At 42.4% G+C, this 12,381-nt stretch overlaps 1 protein-coding gene across 1 annotated transcript in view; it reads right to left on the reverse strand.

Annotated features, from left to right (window-relative positions):
* znf462 (zinc finger protein 462) overlaps positions 1-1,160 on the reverse strand; it is a 56,471-nt gene extending 55,311 nt beyond the window's left edge. Inside the window, exon 1 of the mRNA XM_008285560.1 lies at positions 875-1,160. The gene's annotated coding sequence lies outside the window, so the exon portion shown is untranslated. The remainder of the gene's footprint in view (positions 1-874) is intronic.
* Between the last annotated feature and the right edge of the window lie 11,221 nt (positions 1,161-12,381).

Below are 12,381 nucleotides of genomic sequence, written 5' to 3' on the forward strand. Positions count from 1 at the left end.
AAAAAAAAAAAAAAAAAAAGCAGAAGAATATAGAGATACAACATGCATTTGCAGTCATTTCAACGACCATCCACATTATTTAGCTCCAACAACTGTGGAGACTCGTACAGATCGCCAGCAGATATTAAAAAAATAATAATCAAAAATGAAAATAAAATAGAGAGAGGAGCAGGGGAGGGGAAGCACACACCACAGCCTCCTCACGCTGGACATGGAGAGAGTGTGTGTGTGACTGGACCAGCGGCTATGCCAGCTCCACTGTGTCGCTAATGGAGGCTGCTTGGGAAGAGGAGAGAGCAATCCGTGCAATGGCTTCTCCATGAAGCTAACGCGCAACAACACGCACGGCCGGAGAGGGGGGACGCACCGCCGGGGCCAGCGATCCCCTCCTGACCAGACATGTCAGCACAACAAAAACCCCACTCAGCTGCCCCCCGAAACACACTGCAAGCCGAAGCGTCGTTTAGCTACCGCCGCGTCCATTTCCTTGTGTCACTTTGACAACAAACCGAAAGGCGACATAGCGAGGAAGCGGGTTGGTTAGGATATTAACTGGGAAGCGAGAAGACCCACTTGACTTTGGCTGCATTGGGTGCCAGCCGGAGCGCCCACCCGACTACACACACACATATACACACACACACACACAAAAAAACCCCGACTTTCTCTCCAACCGAGTCGTCTGGACCAAACTGGACTAAAAGGAGAAACGGTGAAGGGGGGAGATCCGCTCTTTCCAGGTCATTCACGAGGCGCTCTCCACATTATATCCCATGATCTACCATAGCGACGTTCTCGCAGACCTTGAAAGCCCAGCCGAAAACCTTGACGAAACTGGAAATATAGTGCGAAGAAGCGGGGGGAAAAAACTCACTGGTACAATCTTCTCCTCAAGCGATCCTCCCAAAAGTTGTCCTCGTATTTCATGCGTGCGCCCGGTCGGTCTAATGGATGATCGCCATCTTTCCTGCTTCTCCTTTGCTGCAGCTGCAGATGACCTGAGATCCGTCTGTCTCTGAATAATGAGCAACCACACAGACAAGGAAGACAATCTGCAAAGCAGGCTACACAAAGAAGTTTGGGAGACTAGCAAGCACCAGAGGGTGCACAAGAGTTTACGATGAGACGAGGGAGCATCAGCAGGATGGACAACGTCTATGCCTGAGAAGCTCATCCTTCATCTAGACTGAAGGCAGATAGTGTGCAAAGCCTTATCAGCGGCTCAGACCACCACCAGATACATGCGGCCGCCGTGAATTTTATATAGGCATGAATACTATGTCTGTGCCACGTCATGAGGTTATCTGCAGTTCACTTTTGGTGCTGGTGATGCTGCTTCACACCTCAACCAGACACAACCACATACATGGCTCGATTTTTGACAATAAAAGCACCCCATAAATAAATGCATTAAAGATATGCTTATAATAAATATTTATATGTTTTAATCCCTGCACCTTTTTTTTTTAAATATAATAAACCACCCAATCCCTAAAGGTTCAATGAAATAATTATTTCACCCATGAAATAAAAAAAAAATACATCTTCAGTTTATTTTGTCCTTTAAAAAAAAAAAAAAAGAAGCATGTCTGATGTGCTGCTGTCATCCCACTGTAGACATGCTGCAGGCTGCTGCTCCTCTGTCCACCAGCTGCTAACAAAGAGGCAGCCCAAGACAAAAGGTGCAGCAGGGTCCTGCTCAGATGTATGTCAGGGTAAAGGAAGGGTGGGTGTGTGAGGTGGTGGTGGTGGTGGTGATGGTGGTGGAGGTGGTGGGGGTTGAGCGGCAAGAAGGGGGCACGTGTCGGGTGGGTGGGCGGGTTAGTGAGGAGAAGAAGAAGAGTCTACCGTGCATGATTGAGCAACTGTAATATCATCTACGTTTCCATTGAGAGGAATTTAAGATTTGATATTTGCATGTCATAACCTTTATTTTTGAGAAATGTACAGTTTGGTGTTCTAATGTAAAGACGAGCGCTTAATATCTGAATATGCATGACCTAAGTTGATCTTCTAATTTCGCCTGCACAACAAATATTTTTTTATTCATCAATAAACTTCATACAAAGTGACCTAAACTGCAAAATATCTGACGTTTGCTGCAGCAGATTATGCCCTCGATGCGGCTCTTTAAGCGTCTTGGAGATGTTGCCACAGTTCTTCTGTGGATTTAGGTTATCTCTGCTGCTTCTATCTCCTCGTGTAATCCCAGACTGACTCCATGTTGTTGGTATTGGTGCCCTGGGGGGCAGATTGGGACAGGGTGGAGGGGGGGGGGCAGTGCCATCTGTTGCAGGACTCCATGTTCTTCTTGTTGCTGGAGATAGTTGTTTAAGTCTCCATGTGGTTGATGTCATGCTGCAGAAGGAATTTAACATGTTGTTTGCTGGTGGTAACTGTCCACAGTTTTGCACAGCACTGTGTATAAATCATGCATTATGTAAAGATTAATTTTAATATGTTTGTCTTGCATATTTCTGGTAAATAAATAATCAAAAATCACAAATATCAGTACTGTCTGGTGCTGACCTTTTGACCCCCACACTCTGCCTGATGTACACAGTTGTGAATGAGTTGCAGTGTTTTCTTTCTTTTTTTTGTCCTTTGCTGACAGTAGATGGCAATAACGACATCTGCCCTGACTGTTCAAACAAAAGAGTGAACTGCAGTGAGGGCTTTAAAGTAGTTTGGATCCCAGAAACTTTATTTTTTTTTCCTTGTGCTTGTGACAAACACATGAAAAACTTCAGCCACAAATCTTGTGAGCGGCTCGCCAGTGATTGCTGTCTGATTTGCAGGCAGAGACACAGAGAGGAATTAAATTTGTGTAAGATACAGACGTAGTTAATCATGTTTGACAAGTGTTGATGTTGCCTCTTGCGAGGTTCAGCTATGAATTATGGATTGTGGAATGCATTTTTTTTTTTTTTTTGGGTGGAATTTAATAGAAAGCTTCAGATAGGAAATGATATTCAGTCACTCTTTGTATTTCCAACCTGCTCTCCATATCATCAAGCGGCGCTAATACTCCAGTAGAGTCTCCACAATGCTGTTAAGGAGTGTGATAGAAACAGTGAATAAAATCTGACATCTTGGGAGCTGAATCATGTGAGAATATGAAATATATAATGCACTGTTCGGCATAAGGTGACAGATGGAAACAGGAATGAGCCTTTGTTAATGCACTTCCATAGTGCCAGTTCTCCTGTTGCAGTGACGTACATAGCCCCATGTATTTCCCAAACTCTGTGGCAAATGATCGCTTGGCCCAAAAATGACTTCCTCCTCCATCAGGGTTACCTCTGATGCCCTGTTGTTCTCTTTTGTTTTTTGTCTACTCAGAGCATCCCGAAGAAAAATGTAAAACCCCAAAAAGATACCAAAGATATTTATGCCAAACATTTTTGATGTCTCAACACATCTTTGAAGGAATGTCTCCGGAGGAACGACGTGTGAAACGCACACTTCCGTGCAGACACACAAACACACACACACACACACACACTGTGTTGACAGTGCGTCCCGTGGGTGCCAGGTACCAGCCGGGGTTTATCATGCTGCTTGGACATATGGCTGCTGCGGCAAATCTGATTAATATGGGATGGCGAGGAGTCCAGCGTACAGCGTAGGACAGACTGCACCAGGACATCCCCACTGGTCCGGCCTCCCCCCTCACACCGTGCCAGGCCTCCACCCGGCACAAGCTAAAAACAGACCCGTCGACAGGGATTCAGATGGTCTGAGCAGTGGGAGAGCTGGAGAAGAGGGGGCGCTGTACAGATTTAGAAGGCGACCAATGACTTTCTGGATACATGAATATTAATGTGTCACCAATTCCTTTGGAAAAATCTTATTACCCAGCATCTTCAGTTGATTATTTCTTAAGATTTCTTGCTAATATAAAGTGCTAATTGGACGCCGTTTGAGTGGTAAATTTAAATTTCTGCATAGTATGCTCTCCCACATGTGGCTAAGTGGTGAAAAGCACTCTCTTGAAAAGTTCCCAGGATTGGAATTGAGACACAGTGGAGTCCTGTATGGGTCAGCAAACATTACTGGAGGTTTGATCTGCGAGCCCGTGGAGAGACGACAGAGGAGATCCAAGGAGATAAAGTGATTGCTGCCGTGATAGTGGAAGTTTTCACAGACAAGTACCTTCAACTAAAAGTGCTGCAGTTTTTTTTTTAATTCATTTCCCTCCCAGTCAAAACACAGACAACTCCATACATTTAAGCAGACACATACATATACATATGAACTATTTTGTGCCACTTCAGTTCTGATGTTTTCATATAATCAGGTAGGAAATGAAATAATTCTACAATAGTTGGACGGATTTTGACATGTCCTCTTCATTTAAATGGATTCTTCTGTGAGATTATGATGAAAGAATTAGCAACGCATATTGTTTTTTTGTTCTGCATCTGCACCATCTTCCCAGAATAAACGTCTTTAGAAATTTCATTGCAGCTTTGATAGATCATTTAAATTACAAAACACAAGTATAACAATGTCCTTAAAAGGGATATAAAACCATAGAGTGCTGCCTGCAAGGAGTTTCAGACAGAGATGTTACATCCAGCAAATTGCCGTGGCATGTGCCTAAATGGAGAAATGGTGATGAATTATTAATGTTTCAATTACTATTTCATTTAGTTAAACCTTTTAAATGGTCGGAAAAGTTCCATAAATGTCTTCATCGTTTGAAGATTGCCAGACGTTGCTGCTCTCCCCGCGTTCACATGACTTTCCTTTGAGTGTTCGACTGTCTTTTGACAGTTTAAAGATGCAAATGAGGTTCACATGAGGCTCGAAGTTGACTGAAAGTGTTTGTGTGCGTTAGGTGTGATGCTGTATAGCGCGTTTCCCCGCTGTCTTCTCAGTGTGAGTTCGTCTCGACATGACCTATAAAAGAAGAACGCAAATAAAGACAATGACAATAAAAATCAGTAAAGTTGTTCTTCAAATGTAACAACAAGCCTTATATCTGACATGTAAAAAGACTGTTCATTCATTCAGGTGTCTAAGGGTGTTTTTTTTTTTTCACCTCATGCAGTTTCAAGTCAAATTTTCCTCCGAATCAAAAGCAGAACAGGCGGTAGGCTACAATGATTACACTGCACTTACAGTACGTTTCAAAATAGCACAATGAACAATGGGCATACCTGCTGTGTAATCTGAATGCAATTTTCAGCAGTCTAAACTTTAACTGCACTTTTGAATGAGAGCACTTTGTATATTTTGTGCCACACAACAATTTGCGATGGCAGACAAAATAAGGGACGGAGAGCGAGCCATTTCATTTCTGCTTTCAACATTTCAAAGCTCCTCTGTTTTCCCTAAAACATGTTTCCTAATCATCATATTTATAGAACATCTTTAGTTATTAAGAGCAAATTGGAAAGCAACAGAGTGTCACGTATTGTTTTATTGGGAGACAACTAAAAAACATTTTACGGCATAACACCTTTTTTTTTTTTTTCTACAGACCTTCGGGAAATAACAAGCGATAAAAGTGAACCAGACAAAATATGCATTTTCATTTAATTTCATCAGCACTTAACAAATGTAAGGCCATTCATTCCCATACACATCAAAGTACATACAGATTTTAGCATTTGCAACCTTTTGGTAGAGTTTGTGAGAAACTCTCAAATGTCCAAGCATTTAAAGAAGATATATTTATGTAGGAAAAGGCCCAAACATGACAGAACCTGCATGGCTTTAGGCTGTCAGCAAACTGCTGCCCTACTGATTTGCATAACCCTTACACAGCTCATTTGGCTATGATTCTCTAATCTGTAGATGTTATCGCTGGATGTATCACCTTTCTAAAGGTCTGAAGGATTGCTCTGCCAGTCCTGCTTATCCCTCGTCTCCCTCACGGCTGACTGGCTCTGACTGCTTCTCTGGTGCTGATGGTACTGAAGCGATCTGTGCACTTGGACAGGATGCAAACAAATGGGTACGTCTAGATGCCGCACTTTTATTTCTCACAGGTTCTGCGCTACACTCATACATTTCACTCTCTCTCAGATGATCAGCAAGTCATCTCTGCTATCATTAATTTAGGATCAGATAAAGAAATAACCATAATTATACTTGCTAAGAAGAAAGCCCCTGAGGGCACATTCTCCTACAGCATGCTCAAATGCATTGATCTCCATGTACGAATATTTATTCAAACAAGACTGTGTGGCCCTATTTAGGCACAGGAGTGCTTTGAGTAAGATGTTAATGTCGGGGAAACGTGCTCACAATGGGTAAGCTAGTTGTTAATGAGCTCTTTTTCTTATTAATGGTTTCCTTATTGTGCAAGTTTTTAGTTATAAACATGAATTTTGGACATTTTAAAGTGTTGATTCAATTGTGGTGGTATGGTAAAATAATAATAATTTTAAAGTATTTTTGTTTTTAATCACATCCTTAGAGGGAGGGCTTGCATGTGTACCAAATTCTCGGCATCACCACTGGAACATGAGGATATATCATCTGGGAACCATAAACGACGTCAACCCAAGAAAATTTAGGACATCCTTGAAAGCATCCAAAGTCTTCACCTCCTGCAAATGTCTGTAGAAATTTGTATGAATATTTTACAAGATAAGAGCAAAGTTTGACCTGCTGGTCAGAAGACTACAAAGTCAGTGTGATGCACCCTCTGGGGACAATGAATGTCTGTGCAAAGCTTCATGGAAATCCATCAAAAAATGTTTTTGTCCAGACTAAACTGACATTGAAATCTTTTGAGGCATGTTGCTAAAAATTCCTCACACTTACTGGTCTCGTGTTGATCTCTCTGTGTCTGCTGCATTTAGTTTTCCACACATGATGGTGTAGTAAATGTTAAACTATTGCTTAGTACATAGCCAAATGGGTTTCCATGCATTTTTTCCCCCCTATAGAAATGCCGTAACAGGTGCTTCCATGTGTGTGTCTGTCTCTGTGTGTGTGTGTGATGACGGATAATTTCTCATTGTGGGGGATTTTATTGCTTTCAAGTCCTCATTCTGTGACCTCAGTGAAGTGATTGCCTCTGATAATGCCATTAACCACTGCCCTGCAATTCTCTGGGGCACAATCAAGAGACTGAGAATAGAAAATACTTTTATTTCTGAAAGAGGTGTGGATGTTTCTCACTCCTGATTTATCAAAGAGGCCAAAAAATTGACCACATTTCATTTGCTTCTAACTAACTGAATCATACATTGATCGGTCTTCATCTGCTGAGCCTTTCATTTGTATGCCAGTGACTAATGGAAAGAAAGAGGCACAAGTGACCTGATAGGAGCTAATTCTACTCTCATGTTACAAAATGCATTTTTTTTGTTTTGTTTATGGCTGTACATAGAAATAAATGGTGTAATAATGGCCATTTGCATGCTACCAAGAATTTAATGTCCTACTTGACCATTATCAAGCAACAGATAAGCAGGTATTGCTGTTGAAGAATATGCAATCATATTTTTTGAGTTTTTAATACAAATGCATACAAACATTTAACCATAGTATGCAGCTCTGTGGGTACCAAAGCCAGGTGGTCAGTCAATCCCTGAAGTATCTCAACCACTATTGGATGGGTTGTTATTAGATTTGGTACAGACATTGATCCACTCCTAAACATTAATTATAATATTTTTGATGATGAACTTACTTTACATCAAACTCCAACATCAGATTCACAAATATTCTCAAAACTCACAACACTAACTTCTGTACAGTTATCTTGTTTTTAGTGCTAATTAGTGAATGTCAGTGATATAATACAGTAAACTAATATAACCAACATGTAAACATTATACCTGCAAGACATCAGTATGTTGCCGTTTGAGCATTTATCTCATATCATGTTTCAATCTCGTTTTTATGTGGTTTAATAGATGTCATTTTGAGGTGCATCTTGCGTATGAACTATGTTAAACACATTTATTTAATTGCTGCTATTATTATAACACTAATACTTACTTGCCCTACTTGTCAGCTTTAATCTGTGATGATCGGAAGGAAATCGATGCTTTCTGACAGATGACGAGAATGCAAAAAAGTCAAGCCAGCAGACATCTGTGCAGTCCATGCGAATGTGCTTGCATACCTATACAGTATGTATAGGACTTCACCTGAATGTAGTTCCCTTCCTCTTTCTCTGTCTCTCCCTCCATCCTTTTATCTGTGTTTCTGTCTGTAGGCAGAGTCCAAGGTGCCCAGTCTTTATCCCCATCTATGCAACAATAAATCTGCTCTGCCACAGGAACTTAAAAGTCCCCAGGTGAGAGCTGCGCAAGGAGGCCCTCCTATCAGAGAACAGCCAAGCATACAGTGGACAGTGGCATCTCTGGGATTAAAAACTGCTGCATCCACTGTTCCCCTGGCCCATTGACGGATGGATAAAGCCTTGGACTTCACCTTATTGAAAGAAGGAGAGAGCGCCCGGGGAGCCATGAAATCCATAGACCCTTCTTTAAATGGGTTTGTAAGAGGCTTCTGCCTAGCAAACCACGGCTGAAAGAGCCCATTAAATAAAGCCTAGCTCCTCAGCAAGGAGCTGGGGCAGATTCATCAGAGAGAAGAAGGCAAAGATAATGATAGCTCATGGCCAGACGTGAGACATTGGCTCCACTCGCATGTCATGTGGGACCATGTCAACAACAACAGACAGACAAACAGTCTTTCCTCACTTTCCTCGGCCGTCTCTCTTTGGGGACCGTGTCTACAGAAGCAGCTACATGATGACTGACATACAGACCGACTCTTCATGTACACACAACTCGAGGACATAGGGGAGGGATATAGGAGTTAATTCATCCTCAGGGTGGAACCACTTTCTAATTTAAGCAGCCGCACAAGCTTTTATTAACCACCTTAAGCTTATTTAATCATAGATCTTAAGTTAGCAACCTGGATGTGAGTATGCAAAGCAAAAACCTGCAGCATATGCTCCGTCATTTTTTTTTTATATGTCCAACTGTGGGTTGAGAACCGGGGCGGGAACATTAACCCAACTTCATTGTCCCTCGGCGGATGTGGCGAGACCTTCACGGCGAGAGAAGGTGGAATGCAACTTGGCTAGATTTGAATATCAATGTGGTCAGATAGGATGGGAAGGTGCTGGAAGGAGGGAGGCAGGAAGGCTGAGAAGGGCCTCTGGCAGGACAGTGAGAGAGAGATGCAGGGAGGGACAGAGAGAGATTTGTCATTTGCTCTCCGTTCCACCTGCTCCCCTGTCATGCATCCTGCCGGGGGGGAAATACACCCTGATGTCTGAGGGAGACAGCGGGAAAAAGGGATGAGTGAGGTGAAGGGGGGGGGAGTGGAGGGGAAGGAAAGCAAATAGAGGAGGGGAAGAAATGGACAAGGAGACAAAGGAAGGCTAGACAGAAAAAGAAAGAGACACAGTTGTTGGGAAAAAAAAAAAAAAGGGGGAAGAAAATATATGCATACCTTTGCGTATTTGAGGTGCCAGGTCCTGAAATGCAGTAGCTAACTACAGGGGCTGGCAGGTATGCAAATAGGAGGATGTACCAGTGCGCCACCAGATTACTTTTCCTGCATTTGCTATTCATATATTTGCAAGGTGACTCACTTCAGACAAAGCAGGTGATCAAGAGCTCTTTCCTTTTCCCTCTCGCTCTTCTCCTCCTCTCTTCCTCCACATCTGAATAGCAAGGGGAAGAGGAGAGCAAGCAAGGCATGATGGATCCACAGCCTCAGCAGAAGTCATAAGCCTTGCAAATGCCGCAGCCCACAATTGCATGCCCTCAGATTTGATATGTATTCCGTCAGCAAACCCCATTTAATCCATTTTGCTGTCAGCCCCCCTTAAAAGCATCTTAACTAATACAGGGAGAGTTGAGAGTGCAGGAGAGAGACAAACAAGACGGCAACATGCATAGCTAACAATCACACTCCAATCAATGGGAAACATTTGGCATTTTCATCTTTATGCTTTTCACCTTGCTTCTCCTGACTAGGTCTCTTCACGTCACTGTCTTTCAGAGATTCGGGCTTGTGCATAAAGGGCTGACTTTCCTGAGAGCATCCTAACATCTCTGTTGACTAATGGCACAGCGTTAAAATTTTGACTAGAGAGCTTTTGGCAGCTAAAAAGCAGGATTGTGGTTGATGAAATCCACTTTGGGGACATACTTGAAAATGCTGACCTGCCTTGTGTTGTTGCTTGGCTGTTTCTACATCTTAGCTTTTCTCAACAGACTTTGAAAGTCATTCTTTAAATCTCTTGTAACCATTATTCTAACTTTAAGGTCTCAGCCTCGAGCACTTACACCATCGATGAGACATTTCCTTCAGCTTCTCATTTCCTTTCTTCTTCTTTTTCCCCCCTCATTTGCAACCATCACATGTATTTCCACCTCTGTATTCTCTCTCTTGTCCAGTACTGTGCTGGCTGTTTGTGCGGCCACTACTCATTTATCTCAACACGTACGGTTCCACGGGTTCCAAACGATGCTATTCTCAACCACTTGCCATCTCTGTCTCATGAGCATTTGGCAGGATTCAGCCTGTGCACCTTTACAGATACAGCGACAAGGGCATGTCACATTTGCATGATAGGTGTCACAAATACTTGTATGTCATTGTGACACATATGCGTGAGACATTAGTGTTTCAGAATAAAATCTGCAGCTCTGTGAGGCTACACTTGGTGGGGATTCAGACCAAAAACAGCATTGCACTAAAACAATATAGATAGCTGTGTTAACAAGGCTTTATTAAGATGTGAAATATGACAGATTGATGCATATAAAGGCCTATCTTATGCCAATTGAAAGCTACAACAGCGCTGACTATTTCATCATTGTCTAACTAATCAGTAGAGCTCTTTCTGGGCTCTTTCTTGTATTTGATTGTGGATTTTGCAACACCTTAGAACAGGGGTGTCGAATCCTGGTCCTCGAGGGCCGCAATCCTGCAAGTTTAAATGTTTCCCTCTTCCAACACACATGATTCAAATGATCAGGATCGTTATCTGGCTTCTGCAGAGCTTGATGATGAGCTGATCATTTGAATCAGGTGTGCTGGAAGAGAGAAACATCTAAAACATGCAGGATTGCGGCCCTCGAGGACCAGAGTTTGACACCCCTGCCTTAGAAGATATGTTGCAGAGAACATTAAGCCCAGCTCAACTAGTTTGGAGAATCTGGTCTTCCCTGCATTGGCACCCGCCCACATCAACAGACCTGCTCTATTCACATGAATGAGAGGCCTGTGCTTTGTCATGCAGGGCGACTGTCAGTCTGATCACAGCCTTAAGCACGACTTCACGTTGAGCTAGCATGACAATGTAGACATTGTTGTAATGACAATGCTAACATGTGAATGTTTTGCAATCATCATGTTTACCATGTAAACCACCTTGAACAGCATGCTAATGTTTGCTGATTAAAAGTACACACAGAGTACAATACATGATGATGAATCGTTGCTGAATTATGAATCTCAGCGTCAAGGTGGTTCAACAACATTTATGATGCGTTGTCTTTGAACCATGAATGTCTGCAAAAAAAAATATCGCGCCAATCCATTTGATGTGAGATAAGTCAGATGATCACCAAACTCAGGAGGATTCATCCTCTGGGTACAATGTATATCGGAACCAAATTTCTTGGCAGCCTCACATCCTTAGAGACAGGTTCCTACTGTAGCTAAACAGCACAAATATTCTGTGCTCTAAGAGCATGCACAGAGGTCATAAATAAAGCTGATAGGCCCACAGCAGACAGTATATGTCTACAGACAGATAATAGAAAGTGATATGTATATTCAGGGTACTGAGCAGACTGACAGACTGATTTACTGTCTCTTTACCAGGTTCTCAACCAGCCTCTGAGGGCTTTGTCTTGGTAAGATTTCAGATTAGTTCATCCCTCCAGTTCTATTTTATTACAGTCTTGTAAGCTGTCAGCAAACACAAAGGGAAGCACTGCGAGGAAAGCATTGTATGTTTCCTTTTCAAAAAAATTTCCAACATTGTACGATCATATGAGGGGATACGGCACATAAAGAGGATATCTGTGATTCGCCCACAGTGCTACAAGATACCACAGTCTCTCCAAGGTCACATCTCTGCACCAAGGATGTCATGCAATCACGAGAAATAAATGAAAAGCACGCAGCATCCTGAGGGGGGGAAACCACAACAAACACAGGACTGAGGTCTTCTGAAATCCTGCACATGGGGATTTGGGGAAAAAAAAAAAAAAACATCCTCCATTAGGTCTCATAAATCAGAATATTTTCAAGATTCATTTTATATATTTTTTTCTGTCTCTGAAAACTGTCTGGAAATGTTCATGTCTGTTCAAGATGACAGCCCCAATATTTGTGAATTTCATATCAGGGTGAATTATTCCTTCAGGTCAAACC

The sequence above is a fragment of the Stegastes partitus genome, unplaced genomic scaffold (assembly GCF_000690725.1).
Source record: "Stegastes partitus isolate 25-593 unplaced genomic scaffold, Stegastes_partitus-1.0.2 Scaffold409, whole genome shotgun sequence".
Classification (NCBI taxonomy): Eukaryota; Metazoa; Chordata; class Actinopteri; family Pomacentridae; genus Stegastes; species Stegastes partitus.